Source organism: Camellia sinensis, chromosome 8 (assembly GCF_055761805.1).
Source record: "Camellia sinensis isolate YWXY chromosome 8, ASM5576180v1, whole genome shotgun sequence".
Lineage (NCBI taxonomy): Eukaryota > Viridiplantae > Streptophyta > Magnoliopsida > Ericales > Theaceae > Camellia > Camellia sinensis.
The window spans coordinates 84,800,365-84,822,870 of record NC_138968.1 but is presented as its reverse complement, the minus strand read 5'-3'; positions in this window follow the sequence as shown (position 1 = coordinate 84,822,870).

The window sequence follows — 22,506 nt, the reverse complement described above, 5'->3', positions numbered from 1 at the left end:
TGTGTGCTTGCTAGTGTTAAATGCTTATTGACAAATTTAAAAGTTGAAATTGATACTAGTGCTTTTTTGATTAGGGTGGTTTGTGGATGTCAATGTGATAGCTAATGGGTTTATATTACTATGGGAAAATTTACTATGTCTTGTATCAATTTTGAGGAGAGATGCCCAATAATTGTTCATAATTCTAATGCATAGACTTTTGCTAATTGAAGATTTTTACAAAACTGAAGACAGTTGTTAATGCAGTCATGCTGAATTTAGATCATTAGCTGGTTTTATATTGTGGGTTGGATTTTATTCGAAGTTCTAACAATTTGTTTTTGAATTCTCATTTTAACTTATTTCTCCTGTAGTTGTTTTCGCATCATGATTTGCAGAAAAATATGAAATTAAACAGAAAACTGTAATGAGCTGCTGCTTTTCAGTTGTTAGTTGTTATTAATAGATATCAAACTAAGAGAGATAGCATTTCTATGGAGGCAATTTTGCAGCAAAAGGGTCTGAAGAGTTAATGGATTATCAATATTCTATACTGAGTTCCTGACATCTCGAAGTTGAGTTACAACTATCTTTCTTTAGAATAATGAGCAATAGATATCCCAATTATTATAATTTTGCTGAGCTGAGTTATAATGACGCTTATTTTATTTTTAGAATACTAATTGATTTGTATACTGCAGGTAGCTGATTTTCTTGCTGCAAGTTTAATTCTTTATGGCTGTCATAGTTTTCATAAGTAGTTTTAGATAGTCTCATAATTGCTTTTCTTCTTCTTTTTTTTCCTGGTGCTCACAATTATCTAAAACCTTGTCATCGAGCAGTTCACAGTCTAGAGCAGATCTACTGACACTTGGTTTGGCGGTAACGAATATTCTAATTGGTTTGGTATGGCTGTCAATCCAACCAAAAACTATATTAGTGGTGAGAGCGCAACATTTTTTTTCTTCCAAATTTAATACATTTCACTTGATTTTATTTACATCTATTTGATTTTAGGAATTATTTTGAAAGTGAAATAAATTTTGATTTCAGGTAAATCCTGAAGGCGTGGAGTGTCAAAAGGATAAAATCTCATCTTCCTGATTTTGTAGTTTCTGAGTTACTATGCTACACAGCTTCTGTAACTCATGCTACCATTCTTAAGTGTCTTATTCTCTATCCATCTGCTTTTATTATGCTCACTTTATTCAAAAAGATGACCATCCATAATTCCTACTATTCAGAGAGTTACTTGGCCAACCTATCTCTGTATCCTGGGAAGTCAGAGCTGCCATTTCTGCCTTCAAACACGCAGATAATCATGTTTCGTTTTTTATGAAGTTGACTTGCTTTTCTCACTTTTGAAATACTTGTTTCATTGTTGGAAGTAGATTTTTACAAGTTCTATTCCATGTTCTCATTAACAAATAATCTTGTTTTGAGAGTTTCTAATCAAGAGAGTAATTTTTTATTTTTTGCTAAAATGTTTATATTTGCTTATCAAGGACATCAGTTGCATAAATCGGGAGAAGAAAGTTAAGAACATCAAGCTACTATGTTGTAATTGTTTATTTCATGACAGCTAATTTATGCTAATTCAGTCTTCTTCATGACTGCTGATACAAATTTTAATGTACTAGGCAGTTATTTTGCGACCACTTGGAAAGGCCTCTTGTGAAATACATAATTGGGATGGGATGGGATGCAATGGGGTTAACTTTAACCTATCCCCATTCTGAATTATATAATCAATTCCTCTCCCATAGCCATCCTTACTCTACTTTTATGTGCCTCAAACCCAACCATAATTCATTTTGAAGTCTAATTGTTATATCTAATTTTGGTGTGTGGTGTGTCGTGTATGGTGTAAGTTTGTTTATCTTAGTCGAAAAAGGGCGTTTCGAGGGCAAGAATTCAAAACAGCCCCCGAACTACCGTGTGACACACATAGACAGTTTTCCCATGACAAATAGGACTTGTGAGAACTGACGGCATGTAATTCAGACCCGTAAGTAGGGAGTTAGAGCCGAATACGCCCTAAACTTTGTCAAAAAAGGACTTTCTGGGGGCGAAAATTCATAACAGCCCCAAAACCACCATGTGGCTCACATGGACAGTTCCTCCATGACAAATAGGACTTGTAAGAACTGACAGAACGTAATTCGGACCCGTAGGTTGGGAGTTAGAGCCGAATATGCTCTAAACTTAGTCGAAAAAGGGCGTTTCGGGGGCGAAAATTCAAAACAGCCCCCGAACGACCATGTGACTCACACAGATAGCTTCTCCATGACAAATAGGACTTGTGAGAATTGACGGAACGTAAATCGGACCCGTAGGTTGGGAGTTAGAGCCGAATACGCTCTAAACTTAGTCGAAAAAGAGCGTTTCGAGGGCAAAAATTCAAAACAGCATCCGGACCACCGTATGGCTCACACGGACAGTTCTCCCACGACAAATAGGACTTGTGACAACTGACGAAATGTAATCCGGACCTGTAGGTTGGGAGTTAGAGCCGAATAAGCCCTAAACTTAGTCGAAAAAGGGCGTTTTGGGGGAGAAAATTCAAAACAGGCCCCGAACCACTGTGTGGCTCACACGGACAGTTCCCCCATGACAAATAGGACTTGTGAGAACTGATGGAACGTAATCCGGACCCGTAGGTTGGGAGTTAGAGCTGAATACGTCCTAAACTTAGTCGAAAAAGGGCATTCGGGGGCGAAAATTCAAAACAGGTCCCAAACCACCGTGTGGCTCACAAGGACAGTTCCCCCATGACAAATAAGACTTGTGAGAACTGACGGAACGTAATTCGGACCCGTAGGTTGGGAGTTAGAGCCGAATACGCCCTAAACTTAGTTGAAAAGGACGTTTCGGGGGCGAAAATTCAAAACAGCCGCCGAACATATGTGTGGCTCGCATAGATAGCTTCGCCATGACAAATAAGACTTGTCAAAATTGACGGAACGTAATTCGGACCCGTAGGTTGGGAGTTAGAGCTGAAAATGCTTTAAACTTAGTCGAAAAAGGGCGTTTTGCGAGCGAAAATTCAAAACAGCCCCCAAAGGACCATGTGGCTCACACGGATAGCTTCGCCATGACAAATAGGACTTGTGAGATCTGACGGAACCTAATTTTGACCCGTAAGTTGGGAGTTAGAGTCGAATACGCCCTAAAAAAGGGCGTTTCGGGGGCAAAAATTCAAAACAGCCCCCAAATGACCGTGTGGCTTATACGGATAGCTTCTCCATGAAAAATAGGACTTGTGAGAACTGACGGAACGTAATTCAGACTCGTAGGTTGGGAGTTAGAGACGAAAACGTCCTAAACTTAGTCGAAAAAGTGCATTTCGGGGGCGAAAATTCAAAATAGCCCCCAAACGACCGTGTGGCTCACACGGATAGCTTCACCATGACAAATAGGACTTGTGAGATCTGATGGAATGTAATTCGGACCCGTAGGTTGGGAGTGAGAGCCGAATACGCTCTAAACTTAGTCGAAAAAGGACTTTCTCGGGGCGAAAATTCATAACAGCCCCCAAACCACTATGTGGCTCACACGGATAGTTCCCCCATGACAAATAGGACTTGTGAGAACTGACGGAACGTAATTCGGACTCATAGGTTGGGAGTTAGAGCCGAATATGCCTTAAACTTATTCAAAAAAAGGCGTTTGGGGGGCGAACAATTCAAAACAGCCCCCGAACGACCGTGTGGCTGACACAGATAGCTTCGCTATGACAAATAGGTCTTTTGAGAACTGACGGAACGTAATTCAGACCCGTAGGTTGGGAGTTAGAATCGAAAACGCCCTAAACTTAGTCAAAAAATGGCGTTTCGGGAGCGAAAATTCAAAACAGCCGCCGAACGACTGTGTGGCTCACATGGATAGCTTCTCCATGACAAATAGGACTTTTGAGATTTGACGGAACATAATTCGGACCCCGTAGGTTGGGAGTTAGAGCCGAATATGCCCTAAACTTAGTCGAAAAATGGCATTTCGGGGGCGAAAATTCAAAACAGCCCTTGAACCGATGTGTGGCCAACACGAACAGCTTCCCCATGCCAAATATGACTTGTGACAATTGGCAGAATCTTATTCAGACCCGTAGGTTGGGATTTAGAGATGAATACACCCAAAACTTAGTTGAAAAACGGCGTTTCGGGGGTGAAAATTCAAAATAGCGCTTGAACCGCCATGTGGCTGACACGAACAGCTTCTCCATGCCTAATATGACTTGTGACAACTGACGGAATTTTATTTGGACCTGTAAGCTGGGATTTAGAGCCGAATACGCCCAAAACTTAGTCAAAAAAGGACGTTTTAGGGGCGAAACTTCAAAATAGCCCCCGAACCTCCGTTTGACTCTCACGGGTAGCTTCCCCATTACAAATAGGACTTGTGACAACTGACGAAATGTATTGGAGATGTATAGTAATGGAAAATTATGGGAAAAATATTCAGAAACCAATATGAACTCAGTTTACGTCTTGTTATAAACTTGCTAATTTTTTGAACGTACACACGGGTGTTATATTATATTTAAGCTTTCATACATGTATGAAACATGCTCTTGGTGTTTCTGAGGCCATGTGCGTCATGAGATATCAAGTATTCTTTCTTTGATGAACCATTTATAGTTGTCTCAACATACATTTTTACATATTTCCTTTATGATTGAAATTTATTTTTGTTATTATTTTTATCATATGTTCTAATATCCTTTCTGAAATGGCACTAACATACATTAATAAGAAGTTGGGCATTTTTTGGTTCAATTCTAATGTTTTTTTTTTTTTTTTTGTTTTTTGTAGATGCTTTGTTGCGTGGACTTCCAGAGATATTTTGGTATATGGAGAAGAAATTGTACTGTTGTATAGAAGTAATATAATACTTTTGTCATCTCTGGCTTTTGTGCAGTTAACTATTACTGATACAAAAAACTTTTGGTAGCCAACAGATAATTACTGACATTGTAGATAGATCACATTTTGTCGCCGTACAGATATATGATTTTTTGTCGTGGTACATAGATGAACTTTGGCTTGGTACATCACCTTTTGTCGTGGTGCAGATTACGATGGTAATTTGCACCATGCCAAATGGTCATTTCCCATGATATAGTAAATGTAATTTTTGTATATGGAGGGTTTTATTTTTTGTATGATTTTATATTTTGTATGTAATTATTATTTTAGTTTGGACAATAGTTGGTTTGTATGTACTTGGAGAGTGAAAGTAATTTATTTTTTTTATACGGATGCAGATTGTGGAATGATTGATAGTTTATGTATTATTTTATTTATATACGTATTACAGGTTGCATGGAATACAGACAGGTTATGGACACATTATAATATTTGCAATAAAACATAATATCATGTTTTTGCCGACTAAACGTTTTGTAGACAAAAAAAAAAGGGAAAAAAAAAAAACAAACATTTGGATACTAAAAGTTTTGTAGCCAAAAGAAAATCAAACATTTGCCTACTAAATTTTTGTAGCTAAAAGAAAAACAACCATTTGGCTACTAAATGTTTTGTAGTTAAAAGAAAATCAAATCTTTGGCTATTAAAAGTTTTGTAGTCAAAAGAAAATCAAACATTTGGCAACTAAAATATTTTGTAGTTAAAAACAAAAGTTGAAGAATAAAAATACTTTTGCAGACTAAAAATTTAGTAGCAAAAAATGTGGGAGTTTAGGCGACTAAATTTTTAGTAGCAAAAAATGTGAAAGTTTAGGCGACTAAATTTTTAGTAGCCAAAAGAAACACTATTTACCGACTAAAATTTTAGTAGCCAAAAAAGATTGACTTTAGGTGATTAAAATTTTAGTAGCCAAAACACTAGTATTTGCTTTAGGCGACTAAAAAATTTAGTAGTTAAAAAGTTTTCCGCGACTAAATCATTGGCTTTTGGCGACAAAAAAATTGGTCAGCAAAAATGTATTATTTAATTAATTTTCCAACCTATTAGCGACTAAATATTTAGTCGGTAAATGAACACATTTGGCGACTAAGTTACGTTTAGTCGCCAATTAGCTTTCCCGACTATTCTTCGGTTATTAATTTCCCGACCAAAAAATTTAGTTGCTAAAGCTTATGGGCGACTAAAAAAGTGACTTTTGGTGACTAAAAATTTAGTCGCCAAAAGTGAAAATTCTTGTAGTGTGCATGCTTGCGCAGGAATCTGAGGATAGAGTGGAGAAACTATTGCCTGAGCAAGAAGATATTGGAATATGAGACCCGTTACACTCCGCTAGAGAAGACTTACTTAGCCTTGGTATGGGCTACCAGAAAGTTAAGGCACTACCTATTAGCTCACTCCGTAATTTTGGTTTCGAGATTGGATCCCATCAAATATCTCTTCGAGAAACCAACGCTTACGGGTAGGCTAGCTCGTTGGTTGCTTCTTCTCTCCGAATTTGATTTGAAATATGTGACTCGCAAGCCTGTTAAGGGAAGAGTGGTAGCTGAGTTCCTGGCAGATCACCCAGTGGAAGGAGGCGAAGTAGTAGAATATCTATTACCAGATGAGGCTATTCTGCAAGTCAAGGAAGAGATTTGGACTATGTACTTTGACGGAGCGTCTAACTAGTACGGTTATAGGATAGGGGTGTTGCTGATAGCACCTGAAAATTCCCATATACCTTTAGTCTTCAAACTCTGGTTCAAGGTATCGAACAATGAAGTAGAATACGAGGCGTGTATCGCTGGCTTGGAAGCTATCCTAGAACTAGGGGTAGAAAGGTTGGACGTCATTGGGGACTCGAACCTGGTTATGTCTCAAGCGAAAGGAGATTGGAAGGTTATGGAAGAAAGGATGAAAATCTATCACCAAACCCTGGACGTTCTGATTCCTAGGTTTGAGAAGCTAACCTTTACGCATTTGTTAAGAGAGAACAACCGGTTCGCAAATGCATTGTCAACTCTATCTTCTATGATAGACATCCCTTTGGGAGTCCGGATGCGTCCGATCATTATTGAGCAGAGGTATGTGTCGGCCTATGAGTTGATCGCTGGAATAGATGAAGTGCAAGATCAGAACCCCTGGAATCATGATAACTGGAACTTCTTAGAAAAGGAGGCTTATCTACCGGGGGCAAATGTCAAAGATAAAAGGGAAATACGATGAATGGTCGCTCAGTTTATCATCTGTGGGGGTAAATTGTACAAACGAGGCCATCTGGGAATGCACAAGCTGTGTGTTGATGCAAAAGAGTCGAAGCGCCTAATGGAGGCCATCCATGGAGGAGAGTGTGGATCACACATGAGCGGAGTAATGCTAGCTCGGAAGATTCTCAGGCAGGGCTATTACTGGTCAACCATAGAAGAGGATTGTATTGGTTTTGTTCAGCGATGCCACAAATGTCAAATTCATGCAAATCGTATGAATATCCCGCCGTCGATGCTATACAACATGACTTCACCATGGCTGTTTTCAGTCTGGGGAATTGATGTTATTGGGGCAGTGTAAACACCCCATTTTTGACCGACCTTAAGACTCAGACATCACCGATTGAGCGCTCGGTGACGTTGCATATGTGCTCGTTCAGAAGTTTCAGAGTCTTGGCTGCGAGCCCTGCCTCCGGACTTCCGAACCCTCTTTTGTGCCTTGCCTCGGTTTGCGAACCAGACTTGGTTTTCTCTGTTTCTTTTCCTGAGGGAAGGGAGAGGTCCCGTAGACCATCTCTCAGTGGCCGTGGGCTACATTTGGTGGCCGTAGGCCATTTTGCCCATTTCGGAGTCCGGTTTTCGGTTTTCGGGACCGTTAGCCGTGTGCCTCGGTTCGGGACCGCCTAACCATCTCCGTTTTCTCTGATTTTTGGCGTACATCTTATTTTCTCCCTTTCAAGGGACACTGGGGTCGGAGAAACCCACTTCGTGGCCGAATGCCACTTTCGGTGCTTAGCAGCCCGTTTTCGGGACCCCGAACTACGTGTTTTGGCCCCCGAGCATTCGTTTTGCATCGGTTTTTGTTCATTTTTTGGTAGGAACCTCTGTTTTATCACCAGGAAGACCGTAGAAGGGTGGGAGGCCAGCAATTGTCTCAACAACCAGTTTTTACTTCTCCGACGCCCTCCGATGCCCGTTTTTCACACTTCCGGGCTAATGTTGAACACCTTGGGCCCATTTTCTCGAACTTTGAACCACATATTTGTGATGTACACACATGAGAGGACCCTAAAAGTTGGTGGCCGGCCATTAATGTTACTTGACCCTTTTGACCCCCTCATTCCGGGCTAATGTTGAACACCTTGGGCCCATTTTCTCGAACTTTGAACCACATATTTGTGATGTACACACATGAGAGGACCCTAAAAATTGGTGGCCGGCCAATAATTCCACCTGACCCTTTTGACCCCCTCCTTCCGGGCTAATGTTGAACCCCTTGGACCCACTTTCTTGGACTTTTAACCACAGGGTTGTGTTGTACACAGATAGGAGGACACCATCAGTTGGTGGCCGGCCACTAAATCAGATTGACCCTTTTGACCCCTAGCCGGCCGGCTAGGGGGTGTGGCCGGCCGGCCACCTGCAGCAAAGATACCTGGCCGGCCGAGATCCTCACACTGTGCACTTTACAGCTGTAGGGCTTTATCCCCCAGAAAATATCTTTATCCGGGGGATATTTTGTGGGGGAAAGTTTGTCTCCTTTTCCCCCACCTTTACACCCCCTTTTTGGCCCTTATAACCAGCATTCCATATCATCTTTTGGGGTTAGAAAAATTTTTCTTCAAGCTTCCATACACAAATCCCTCTCTATACTTCTCATTTCCTTGAAAACTTCTAAGTCCCTAATCACCATTTCTTCTACACCACCAAGCTCTACCATCACCACTTCATTTCCAGCAACAAGGAGGGATTCTCAAAGGCTAAAGGAGCTGCAAATTGATCCAAGAAGCAACAAAAGCTTTAGTCTTCAAGGGTGAGTGATATTTCTCCTCTTTGACCCTTTTTCTTGATCCATTTGTAAGCCCCACATGATTTTTGTTTCAAGCTCCAGCCCTAACTGAAAGTGGCCTTCTTTTGAGCTCATTTTCATTCTTCATTAAGGGCTCAACCCTGTTTGAGCCCTCCATGATGCACTTGCTTCATTGATCCTCTTATATGTCATAATCTTGCATGCTATTTTTGGCCCATGAGTAATCTGTTTGTGAGCATGTTGTAAACTGATATTAGGCTTATTTTGAGCCCCTCTTCAACATTGAAGAAGGGCTCAACACCATTTGGGACTTCCATGTTATACTTACCTTTATACTCCCCTTTTAGTCCCATTTTTGCATGCAATGGCAGCCTACCATGCTTTTGTTTTTAGCCATTTTACAGTTCTGAAAAAGTGCTTATTTTAGTCCATTCTTCATGTTTCATTTAGGGCCTTTCATGGTTTGGGACCTCCATATGCCACTTCATGTTATATCTCTCTTTTATTCCCCATTCTTGCATGTTTTGTTAGCCTATCATGCTTTTGTTTTTGGCCATTCTACACGCCTAGAGCTAGTCATATTTTGGCCTATACTTCATGTTTCATTAACCTTTTTTTTTCTGTTTGGTGATTATTTTGTATACTTCATGTTATAGCACCTTTTGAGCCTCAATCTTGTGCCTTTTTTTCAGTTTGGATTTTGCTTATATCACTTGCTTCATTACCCCTCTTTTGGCCCCTATTCTTGCATGCCATTTTTTTCCTGACCTATGCTTGCTGTTTGGCCATATTTATAACTGTGAAAGTGCCTTTTTTGGGACTTCCTAGCTTCTGTCTTTGCATTACATGTCCATATTGTGCATGCATTGCATAGCTATAGGCCATTTCGAGTGCCAAAATTCATATTTCGGGACAATTCCATGCATTTGGTGTCATTTCGCCTCATTTCGGGACTGTTTTCCTCCATATTTTAGTGCTGAAATTCTATTAGAATGATTGTTTCACATTTTCTATGTCATTACATCGCATTCTGCCATTGCCTCGGTTTGCGTGCCTGTGTGCACGCATTTCGACGCACTTCATTTTCATTCGCCGGCATCCTATGTGAGTGTGGCTGAGGCTCACTCATGTTGGTATAAGCCCATATCACATTTTCATGTCATTACATCGCATTCTGCCATTGCCTCGGTTTGCGTGCCCGTGTGCACGCATTTCGAGGCACTTCATTTTCATCCGCCGGCATCCTATGTGAGTGTAGCTGAGGCTCACTCATGTTGGTATAAGCCCATATCACATTTTCATGTCATTCGCATTGTGTATGCCATCGCCTCGGTTTGCGTGCCCGTGTGCACGCATTTCGAGGCACTTCATTTTCATCCGTCGGCATCCTATGTGAGTGTGGCTGAGGCTCTCTCATGTTAGTGTAAGTCCATGTTGCATTCTATATGCCATTTTTGCCATATTGCATTGCATATACCATTGCCTCGATTTGCGTGCCCGTGTGCACGCATTTCGAGGCACTTCATTTTCATCTACCGGCCTCTTATGTGAGTGTGGCTGAGGCTCTCTCATGTTAGTATAAGTCCATGTTGCATTCTATATGCCATTTTTGCCATATTGCATTGCGTATGTCATTTTCTCAGTTTGCGTGCCCGTGTGCACGCATTTCGAGGCATCTCATTTTTACAGCATAGTGCATACTAGGTTGTATCTTAGATCGCATTCTGTCATTTTCTCGGTTTGCGTGCCCGTGTGCACGCATTTCGAGGCATCTCATTTTCATAGCATTGTGTATGTTAGGATTGTATCTTAGTCGCATTTCATGCATGTCATGCATATTGCATCGTGTCCGGGATAGGAGTTAGCCCGGGCACGGGAAACGAGGTACGTTTCGTACTCCGAGTGACGGAACGTGTCTCAATTCCCCAGTCGCCGACACTCCGGATCACCCATGATGGAGTTAGGTTTTGTTGTGTTTATACGTGCATCCATTCTATATTGAGTTGTGCAATTCGACTCCTCGGCCATCATGCCTCGATATGCGTGATTGGTGGCACGAGGATCGAGGCATGCATATATCTGTGAAAATACATTGCTATGCCCCTTTCCTGCTCTCTGTTGCAGCAAAATGAAGAATCAACAACTTTTCGGAGCTTGGCACGCGTTTCAAGAATAACTGCTAAACAGAGGCTAATTGGGGCATCCCGGTGGATTTCCGCGCAAGACAACCCGGGCATGCATCATCCATCAGAAGCAAGGCAGTCCCTGGCTTGCATGCCAGTTTTATTTATTTCCTTAGTTGATTTGTTAATTAATTAGGAATTTGTACATTATTCGGACTGTATTATTTGGACTGTAATATTCTTTTATTCGGGACTGTATTATTTATTCGGACCCTCTACGCGAGGGCACAACTGTAATAAGTGTGCACGTGTGTGTTGTATGCCTTCCAACCCCACGTCTTTCTCCCTTTTATTTACCTGCTTATGATAGTTAGATTAGGGCATGTTTAAATTAGCATACAGTATGACAGCATGTTTGCATCATTCATCTGTATTGCATGCACCGGGCTCGGCGCATCATACTAACTGCATTGTACTTTCAATTCCAAATTGAATACATGATAGTTGTAGCATTCCATATGCCATGTTTAGAATAGCCGAGCCTGCTATAGTTGCATTTTTGCATGTGTTGCATTAGGCATTTTTGTATACTTAGGATCATGCATGATTTCTAATGTAGTTTCTGTTTTTGGCTTGGAGTACTCGGTAAGTTCTATGCTTTAGCATCCTTGCATGCGTGTGAGTGACTGCCATGAATAGCATGCTTACCATAAGGCTATATGCTTATGTGATATAACTGCCTGAATGCCTGTGGGTGAAGGTTGGGTTGTTTAGATTGGAACAAATCATTGACTGTGAGTTTTAAGCCCACTAGATAGTGGCAAAACCATCCTTTCTTAAGCCCACCAGAGGGTGGCAAAATCTGCATTTTAAGCCTACTTGCGAGTAGCAAACCATCTTTCAAATAAACAAGCATGAAATGTTTTGTTCCAATTCGGGCGACCCAGTCTATACTTATATGCTGTGTGCATCACATAGTAACCTAGGCTAATAACCGGATTAAGAACACACAAAGTTTTCAAAAATAGATATCACGGTTAGTAGAGGCCGATCTTTGATCGGGCGAACGGGGGTGCTCACGAAGTGACCTTCCCCAATCGTACCCAAGTTCCCGAGCCGAGGCAACTTTGGTGGTGACGGACACGTGGCCTTTGGCACCGAGTCAGGGTTTCCTAAATTTCCCATTAAAAAAACATTTAGGTGGCGACTCTGTATCTGGCAAAGCAGTCCATGTTTGGCACTTCTTTCAAAAATCTGTGTTTTCTCAAAACGATTTGCCGGATTTGGACTCTTTGGTTCAGATTAAGAACCGTGACAAATTTGAGAGTCCGAGCTGTAGTGACCCCACAAATGAATAGAACGGGAGCTTGTTCCTCCCGGGGCGTTCGGGGACGTCTACAGTTTCTGGCGAGTCTGCTGGGGATTTAGAGAACTTGACTCGAACTCGTGATATCTGTTTTTGACTACACTTGTGTGATTCTTTGCATTGCATTTGCATTGGTGCGCCTAGGACACCGTGTTTGCCATCTGCTATTCCTGAACGGTTTGCCGGAGGCTTGTCTTGTCAAGACATGACCATAAGGCTGACCGGTTGTGGGCTCTGCCAGTATGGGAACACAAACCCCGGTTTTACCGGGGCACCCTCTTTGACCATTCGACCTAGTGCATATTCGGATCCATTGTGACCATTCCAAACTAGGACAGGTTGCTTACCCGTTTATAGGTTGTTTGAAACCGCTGTGTGCGTAGTGAAACCCTAGCTCCTGACAAAATAGGACAGGGAAATCCTACCCCAACATAGGGGTGTTTTGGCTCTCACTTATCTGTTATGTGCTTTAGAGTGCGTCTCTACAGGAATGCATGTATTAGTATATGAGTTTGGGCATCAGGCCTGCGGGCATTACTATCAGTATTTGGGAGTCAGCTTTACCTGTGGGTATCAGACTCAGTTTTTGAGGCCGAATTTTGGGCAGAATTCAGTAGAGGGCACACTCATTCAACTATGCTCGTATCTGTTCAGATGGAATCAGGCTAAGATGCTGTCTGTTTTCTCTTTTGCTAGGTAGTCTGGGAACCATAGCTTCAGAAGGCTCCGATATCCCCCGAGGTTCATCGAACTTGTGCTGATAGACTTTGTTAGGTCAGAGATTCAGTTCAAAGGCAATCAATGTTCCTTCGCCAGAGGCAAGGTAAAAAGGGCTAGTCGGGCACAAATCACCGGTTCAGCAGTTACCAGATTAGTGGCCCTTATCCACCCCACCAGTGAACAGTTAGGCTGAGGTCTCAGTTCCTACCGCAGGGATAGATACCAATCAGTCAGATGGAACAGCAGAACACGTCAGGGATGGAGGCCATGATGCGCCAGATGCAAGAAAGTATGAAACTCATGCAGCAGGATGCTGCCCGGCAGGAGGAATTTTCCAAACAGCAGGCTGCGATCATGGCTCAGCAGGCCGAGCTCATCATCAAGCTGCAACAGCAAAGCGACGCGTCCGCTTCACAACAAGTTCCTCCCCCAACAGGAGCTCCAGCACCTGGGGAGACGCCAAACGTCCAGGATGATACGAACATTCCGGTAGGGCCGGCTCCGCCCCCAATTTTACCCCAACTATCCAAAACACCTACCAATCTACCGGACTCTCCCTTCGAGTTCGAGGTTGACCCCACAGGGTTGAAGTTGAGCAAGCTTGAAAAGTTGTTCAAGAAATCCCAGGGGGTAAAGTCCATCCCGGGCATTGAGGACGGGTACACCGACGCAGCTGTAACTCTGCCAGACAGGTTCAAGATGCCTCACATCGACCGTTTTGATGGGTCAGGAGATCCCATGGTCCACTTGAGCTTGTTTTCAGATGTTTTGCGCCCGATGGGCTTGACAAGATTACAGAAGCTCTCCCTTTTTGGCAGGACCCTGTCGGGTATTGCAGTCACCTGGTATGCCAAATTGGAGGATTTAGTGAAACAAAGCTGGGAGGAGATGGCCGAGGCCTTCGTCGCACAATATTCATACAATACCCAAATTGAGATTACGACCCGTGATCTTGAGGCGATGAGGCAGGAGCCGAAGGAGAGCTTCTCAGAATTCGTGTCTCGGTGGAGGGCGAAAGCCTCGATGATGACTCTGAGACCCACTGACAAAGATCAAATTCGGATGATTGTGCGCAATCTCCAGCCCAAGCTAATGCAGAAAATGATCATGATCCCCTTCCCTACCTTTTAAGATTTGCATGAGATGGGAGTGCAGATCGAGGATGCTATGAAGCAGGGCCTTTTTGACCAGGAGAAGGAGCAGCCCAGGAGGGCGTTTTCCCGCAGTTCGAATGCGACCACCAGTGGTGATGCAGCTGCAAGATCTTCTGATGTGGGTATGGTGACTACCACTGTATCAAAAACAGCTACCCCATTCACCGGTGCGCCCAGAAGTAGCTCATAAGGAACCAAATATCCACCCCGAGTCAAGAGGGTTTTCACCCCGCTTTTTATGCCTTTGTCAAAAGCTCTAGAGGCCTTAATCCGAAAAGGACATCTGAAGCCATTGGAACAACGGCCTTTACCTGATCCTATCCCTGCAAAGCATGATCAGACTAAATACTGCGCCTACCATCAACAAACCGGTCACGACACCGACAGTTGCTTTCGTCTGCGCCATGATGTACAAGATCTGTTTGACAACGAGGTCATCCCTGCGCCAGTCCAGCAAAGTTTATCGGCACTCGATCAGTGAATTTGTGGGGGGATAATGTGATCTGATCAGAGATTGAACCACCTGCGGATGGCGCTCAGATTACTCCAGCTGTGGTGGATGGCATGCACTGTTTTGAGCATTTGCGAATGTCAGTTTCTGACTCGGGTATTGGGTCAGTCTTGTTGTCTTATTTTGAGTCTGTCTTTTTGTTTTGAATCAGTCTCTTTTTGTTTTGGGTCTATCTTGTTGTATCAAGTCAGTCCTGTTGTATAGGAGTCGGGTGATTCCGGGGGGTGTTACCTCGGGCATCACCATTTTGTTTTGTGTCTGTCTTTTTCATTTTGTTTTGAGTCTGTTTCTGCCAGGGAGCCAGTTGTACCAACAGATTTAGAATGAAACAGCAGTGATTTCCACACTCTCATATTTGCTTCTGCCATGTGCTAGTTGTGCCGGGATTTGAATGAAACGGCAGTACTTTTCGCCTACTTTTCTGCACCCCAAGATCATTGCATTGACCTAAGTTTTTTAAAAAACTTTTTGAACACCGCGGTGAAAACAAAGAGGAAGGAATTCCTCGGGATTTGCAAAACTTTGATCAATTGAGAGAAAGAGAGGCGTGCTAAGCCCTTAATGAATGGAATCATGCTTGTTAGCGTGAGTACTGAGAAGGATCCTGGCTTGATCCAGATTGGTTTTACACTGTCTTCAGCGCGAGCGATTGGTCGCTTTCTTAAAAGATTTCAAAAACGTTTTGCGCGGTCCTGCGAGGACCTGTGTGGGATCGCTCCTGAGATTGTGCAACCTAGGATCGCTCTCAGCCTCGAGACTCAACCCCTTTGCTTCCAAACCTTGAAACTTGAATTCAGAAGGTTCAACGATCAACTATGATGTGAGGCCTGTGTGACCGGATTTGAAGCAGCCCTCGAACAAGAGGCCAGGAAAGTCAGGTCAAGAAGATCAGATATCATCAAAAGAAGCTTGCAAAGCAAAACAGCAGCCATTCTCCTGGATTCAGATGACTTCAGGATCTCAAAACCATTTGACATGGACAAAGCTACACTTTTACCCTTGAGAGGCTCGCTGGGCCGAAAACCCGGAAGGGCGACCCAGGCAAAAGTTAGAGCAAGAGAAAAATACAAAAAAGAAGAAAAATGAAGAAAAATGCAAAGAAAAGAACAAAAAAAGAGAAGAAAATCAAAAGAAAAGAATTGAAAAAATTGAAAAGAAAGAACAACAAAGCTCGTAAGGTCGAAAACCCGCAACGGGCGCCTTGGCAAAAGTTAGAGCATAAAAATGAGAGGTTAAATACCCGAGTGTACCTTAACCCCGAACTACGTGAGGCTTGATTCCCATCCTTGGGATACGTAGGCAACTTCATTCTGAAGTCCAGCCCTAAAACACTTCAAATTCGATCATGTCCATGTGATGGTTCTGATAATCTTTGCTTTCTCTGTATCCGAGAGTTCGGTTGCAATCATCGTTTTGAGGACTGATTATAATGCGCTGCGGTGCCATTCACACAAGGGGCAACTTTCCGTTGCCATTTAATGTACTGCGGTGCCATTCACACAAGGGGCAACTTTCCGTTGCCATTCAATGCGCTGCGGTGCCGTCCAAACAAGGGGTAACTTTCCGTTGCCATTCAATGCGCCGCGGTGCCGTTCAAACAAGGGGCAACTTTCCGTTGCCATGCAATGTCCTTCAGACAAGGGGCAATTTTCCATTGCTACGGATCCGAGGTTGTGCATCTCAAGAGCAGGTTCCGTGCTCGTTGAGCAGTGGTCGTTTGCAAAAATAGTTTTTGAGAATTTTTACTAAGGTTGACTAATCTTCTCAAAAAGTATTCCATTTTTAAAACTGGACCATTTCTTGGACCCAAAAAAGGGAAAATTTTCAGTGCTCACAACATAACTTGCATGATTTCAAATCAGAAAATTGAACAAGCATGTTAATCTAACTCTCATTTTGGTCAAAATTTTTAGGAGAAAACTAAAACAAAAAAAAAATGGTCAAAATGATGAACTAGGGGCACAGTTGAGTCAGGCTTCCTGTCTTTCCCATTGTCAACATACTTGCCAAGAAAGGCACTCTACTTGCCAAAAGGGCACTCTACCTGCCAGAAAAGGGCACAACAAAGGGCAGAAAGCTCTCTCATCCTCCAAGCAGCAAGGTATCAAGCCGAGTGCGAAGCACGAATTGGAATGGATCGAGATGCTCCATTCCCTCATCCGGCGCATCGACAGATGTCACCGAAGGAAATAGCCGTGAGCTGATTATGTTGGGTGTGAGCCCGCAACTTCCTATTCATCCATCTGCCACCCAGGGGAGGGATGAAAAATGAGAGAATGAAGAATAGAGAGACGTGCGATGAGAGGAAAAGTGAGAAGAGGGCTTTTTTCAGAAAAACAGAGCTTGAGGGGCGAGTGATGTGAGAACCACAAATGAGAAAGGGTGGGAAACACTACCCGGTGAAACAGGCTCCCTGTGCACGTCCGAGTGTCGTGTCTTTTTGTTTTATCTCGATTCTTGTTTTGAGTCGTTTCGAGTGTTACTCGATGTGTCTAGGTTGTGCGCTTTTTATTTCTTTGTTGAGTTGTCTTGCTGTGTTCAGTCATAGGCTCAATACCCGGTCGAGAACTCATTTATCAATTCAAAAATAAAATCGTTTTGCGCTCCGAATGCCGTGCCGTTCTCTACATTGGTACAAAAAAAGATTCGTTCTTTCATAAAACCGCAGGGTTCAACCCAGGTCACGTCAGAACAGTAAAACCAGGACCTATCTAAAGCTATATGGGTTCCAGACTGCAAAGCAAAAGAAAAGAGGAAATGTCGGGTGTCTGAGTTTGTTTCAACTTCAGTAAGTTCCGAGACTACATTCCGTGATGTACCTCTTCAAGTCTTGCCAAAGCTCCGAAGTATGAGTGTGCCTCTACCTTAAGCTCAAGCTCAAGATCAAGTCTGCTTCAAGCCAAAATGGCGATCAAAAGTGCTCTCCCTGAGTACCTTTCCCTGCTAGAGGCATCTTGGCTGTGTTCGCAATGAGTTCCTAGGAGACCAACTGCGACGGTGGAAACTAGAGTTCGAATGGCTGATGCCTAGAACGTAAAGGTTCGGGATTTCCGGGACTAAAGTCTGGTTTAAATACCCAGAGGCGTGTCCTCGGCTTGAAATCTGTATGGAAGCCCCATAGGTTGAGATAGCGTGTATGCACCTCAATTCTGGATACTGAACCAACCTAGTCTGTCACCCTGTTGGAGAATAGGGAAAGTTGTGAATATGATCAGGAAGAAAGGCAACGTACAAAGTGTTCTACATGAAGAACCCTTGTCAGTATTTCAGAGCCTTTGTACTGTAAGTTGAAGGTGATTGTTCGAAGAGCACCGGGGAAGATCCCTATCGGAGCAGAGCGGTTCACCGCCACTCACCTCATGAGGTGCTTTCTAAAACGCTGTTTTGTCTATTTATTGCTTTTCTTAAGCATCATGTATTGTATTGCCTTGTACCTATCAAGTTTCTTTATCATTCATACACGATATTGTATGTACGGTTCATTCAAAGAAGTTCCGTTTAAGATCATTCATTCAGTATATCAATCATACTTTGCTCACATTGTGCATCTATCACACTCTGTGTTCACATTCAGTATATCAATCATACTTTGCTCACATTGTGCATCTATCACACTTTGTGTTCACTTTCAGTATATCAATCATACTTTGTTCACATTGTGCATCTATCACACTTTGTGTTCACATTCAGTACATCAATCATACTTTGCTCACATTGTGCATCTATCACACTTTGTGTTCACATTCAGTATATCAATCATACTTTGCTCACATTGTGCATCTATCACACTCTGTGTTCACATTCAGTATATCAATCATACTTTGCTCACATTGTGCATCTATCACACTTTGTGTTCACTTTCAGTATATCAATCATACTTTGCTCACATTGTGCATCTATCACATTTTGTGTCCACTTTCAATATATCAATCATACTCTGTTCACTAAGTGCATCTATCACACTTTGTGTTCACATTCAGGATATCAATCATACTTTGCTCACATTGTGCATCTATCACACTTTGTGTTCACATTCAGTATATCAATCATACTTTGCTCACATTGTGCATCTATCACACTTTGTGTTCACTTTCAGTATATCAATCATACTTTGCTCACATTGTGCATCTATCACATTTTGTGTCCACTTTCAGTATATCAATCATACTCTGTTCACTAAGTGCATCTATCACACTTTGTGTTCACATTCAGTATATCAATCATACTTTGCTCACATTGTGCATCTATCACACTTTGTGTTCACATTCAGTATATCAATCATACTTTGCTCACATTGTGCATCTATCACACTTTGTGTTCACTTTCAGTATATCAATCATACTTTGTTCACATTGTGCATCTATCACACTTTGTGTTCACATTCAGTATATCAATCATACTCTGTTCACTAAGTGCATCTATCACACTTCGTGTTCACATTCAGTATATCAATAATACTTTGCTCACATTGTGCATCTATCACACTTTGTGTTCACATTCAGTATATCAATCATACTTTGCTCACATTGTGCATCTATCACACTCTGTGTTCACATTCAGTATATCAATCATACTTTGCTCACATTGTGCATCTATGACACTTTGTGTTCACTTTCAGTATATCAATCATACTTTGCTCACATTGTGCATCTATCACATTTTGTGTCCACTTTCAGTATATCAATCATACTCTGTTCACTAAGTGCATCTATCACACTTCGTGTTCACATTTAGTATATCAATCATACTTTGCTCACATTGTGCATCTATCACACTTTGTGTTCCCTTTTAGTATATCAATCATACTCTGCTCACATAGTGCATCTATCACACTTTGTGTTCGCTTTTAGTATATCAATCATACTTTGTTCACTAAGCGCATCTATCACACTTTGTGTTCACCTTTAGTGTGCATCCATCACACTTTGCTCACTTCGCCCTTTGTATATCAATTACACTTTGCTCAAATAGTGTATCTATCACACACTCGCTTTGCTCACTTAGTGCATCTATCACACTTTGTGCTCACCTTTTTGTGTATCAATCACACACTCTCGCTTTGTGTATCTATCATACTTGTTCACTTAGTGCATCTATCACACTTTGTGTTCACCTTTTTGTGTATCAATCACTTGTTCGCTCTGTGTATCTATCACACATGCACACTATATTTGCAGTGAGAATTCCATAATTTTCTTACATCCTTTCTGCATAAAGTGTAGTTTGGCTCGAGTTTACTTGCTTGCCTAGCATTCGCTTAAAATGTTGCATTTATTTCGCATAATTGCTTCATTACAGCTCTCTTTGCATGATCATGAGTGATAACCGGCTTCGCGTAGCGTATAAGTCCAACTTTCAAAACCGGCTTCGCGTAGCGTATAAGTCCAATCTTCAAAATATTTCTGCATATCATTTGCACTTTGCCCCCTTTGCCTGCGGGCACATCTCTGTTTATCTTGTATGTTCGTCTAAGTCTTCGGCCTTGTCAAAAATGGGTCGTCTCTGGGCTTTGACATTCACTCCCGTCACTTGTGACTTCCAAGTTCTGTCAAAGAGGGGCAACTGTAGACACCCCATTTTTGACCGACCTTAAGACTCAGACATCACCGATTGAGCGCTCGGTGACATTGCATATGTGCTCGTTCAGAAGTTTCAGAGTCTTGGCTGCGAGCCCTGCCTCCGGACTTCCGAACCCTCTTCTGTGCCTTGCCTCGGTTTGCGAACCAGACTTGGTTTTCTCTGTTTCTTTTCCTGAGGGAAGGGAGAGGTCCCGTAGACCATCTCTCAGTGGCCGTGGGCTACATTTGGTGGCCGTAGGCCATTTTGCCCATTTCGGAGTCTGGTTTTCGGTTTTCGGGACCGTTAGCCGTGTGCCTCAGTTCGGGACCGCCTAACCATCTCCGTTTGCTCTGATTTTTGGCGTACATCTTATTTTCTCCCTTTCAAGGGACACTGGGGTCGGAGAAACCCACTTCGTGGCCGAATGCCACTTTCGGTGCTTAGCAGCCTGTTTTCGGGACCCCGAACTGCGTATTTTGGCCCCCGAGCATTCGTTTTGCATCGGTTTTTGTTCATTTTTTGGCAGGAACCTCTGTTTTATCACCAGGAAGACCGTAGAAGGGTGGGAGGCCAGCAATTGTCTCAACAACCAGTTTTTACTTCTCCGACGCCCTCCGATGCCCGTTTTTCACACTTCCGGGCTAATGTTGAACACCTTGGGCCCATTTTCTCGAACTTTGAACCACATATTTGTGATGTACACACATGAGAGGACCCTAAAAGTTGGTGGCCGGCCATTAATGTTACTTGACCCTTTTGACCCCCTCCTTCCGGGCTAATGTTGAACACCTTGGGCGCATTTTCTCGAACTTTGAACCACATATTTGTGATGTACACACATGAGAGGACCCTAAAAATTGGTGGCCGGCCAATAATTCCACCTGACCCTTTTGACCCCCTCCTTCCGGGCTAATGTTGAACCCCTTGGACCCACTTTCTTGGACTTTTAACCACAGGGTTGTGTTGTACACAGATAGGAGGACACCATCAGTTGGTGGCCGGCCACTAAATCAGATTGACCCTTTTGACCCCTAGCCGGCCGGCTAAGGGGTGTGGCCGGCCGGCCACCTGCAGCAAAGATACCTGGCCGGCCGAGATCCTCACACTGTGCACTTTACAGCTGTAGGGCTTTATCCCCCAGAAAATATCTTTATCCGGGGGATATTTTGTGGGGGAAAGTTTGTCTCCTTTTCCCCCACGTTTACACCCCCTTTTTGGCCCTTATAACCAGCATTCCATATCATCTTTTGGGGTTAGAAAAATTTTTCTTCAAGCTTCCATACACAAATCCCTCTCTATACTTCTCATTTCCTTGAAAACTTCTAAGTCCCTAATCACCATTTCTTCTACACCACCAAGCTCTACCATCACCATTTCATTTCCAGCAACAAGGAGGGCTTCTCAAAGGCTAAAGGAGCTGCAAATTGATCCAAGAAGCAACAAAAGCTTTAGTCTTCAAGGGTGAGTGATATTTCTCCTCTTTGACCCTTTTTCTTGATCCATTTGTAAGCCCCACATGCTTTTTTTTTCAAGCTCCGGCCCTAACTGAAAGTGGCCTTCTTTTGAGCTCATTTTCATTCTTCATTAAGGGCTCAACCCTGTTTGAGCCCTCCATGATGCACTTGCTTCATTGATCCTCTTATATGTCATAATCTTGCATGCTATTTTTGGCCCATGATTAATCTGTTTTTGAGCATGTTGTAAACTGATATTAGGCTTATTTTGATCTCCTCTTCAACATTGAAGAAGGGCTCAACACCATTTGGGACTTCCATGTTATACTTACCTTTATACTCCCCTTTTAGTCCCATTTTTGCATGCAAAGGCAGCCTACCATGCTTTTGTTTTCGGCCATTTTATAGTTCTGAAAAAGTGCTTATTTTAGTCCATTCTTCATGTTTCATTTAGGGCCTTTCATGGTTTGGGACCTCCATATGCCACTTCATGTTATATCTCTCTTTTATTCCCCATTCTTGCATGTTTTGTTAGCCTATCATGCTTTTGTTTTTGGCCATTCTACAAGCCTAAAGATAGTCTTATTTTGGCCTATACTTCATGTTTCATTAACATTTTTTTTTCTGTTTGGTGATTATTTTGTATACTTCATGTTATAGCACCTTTTGAGCCTCAATCTTGTGCCTTTTTTTTAGCATGTTTGTATATTGATTTGAGG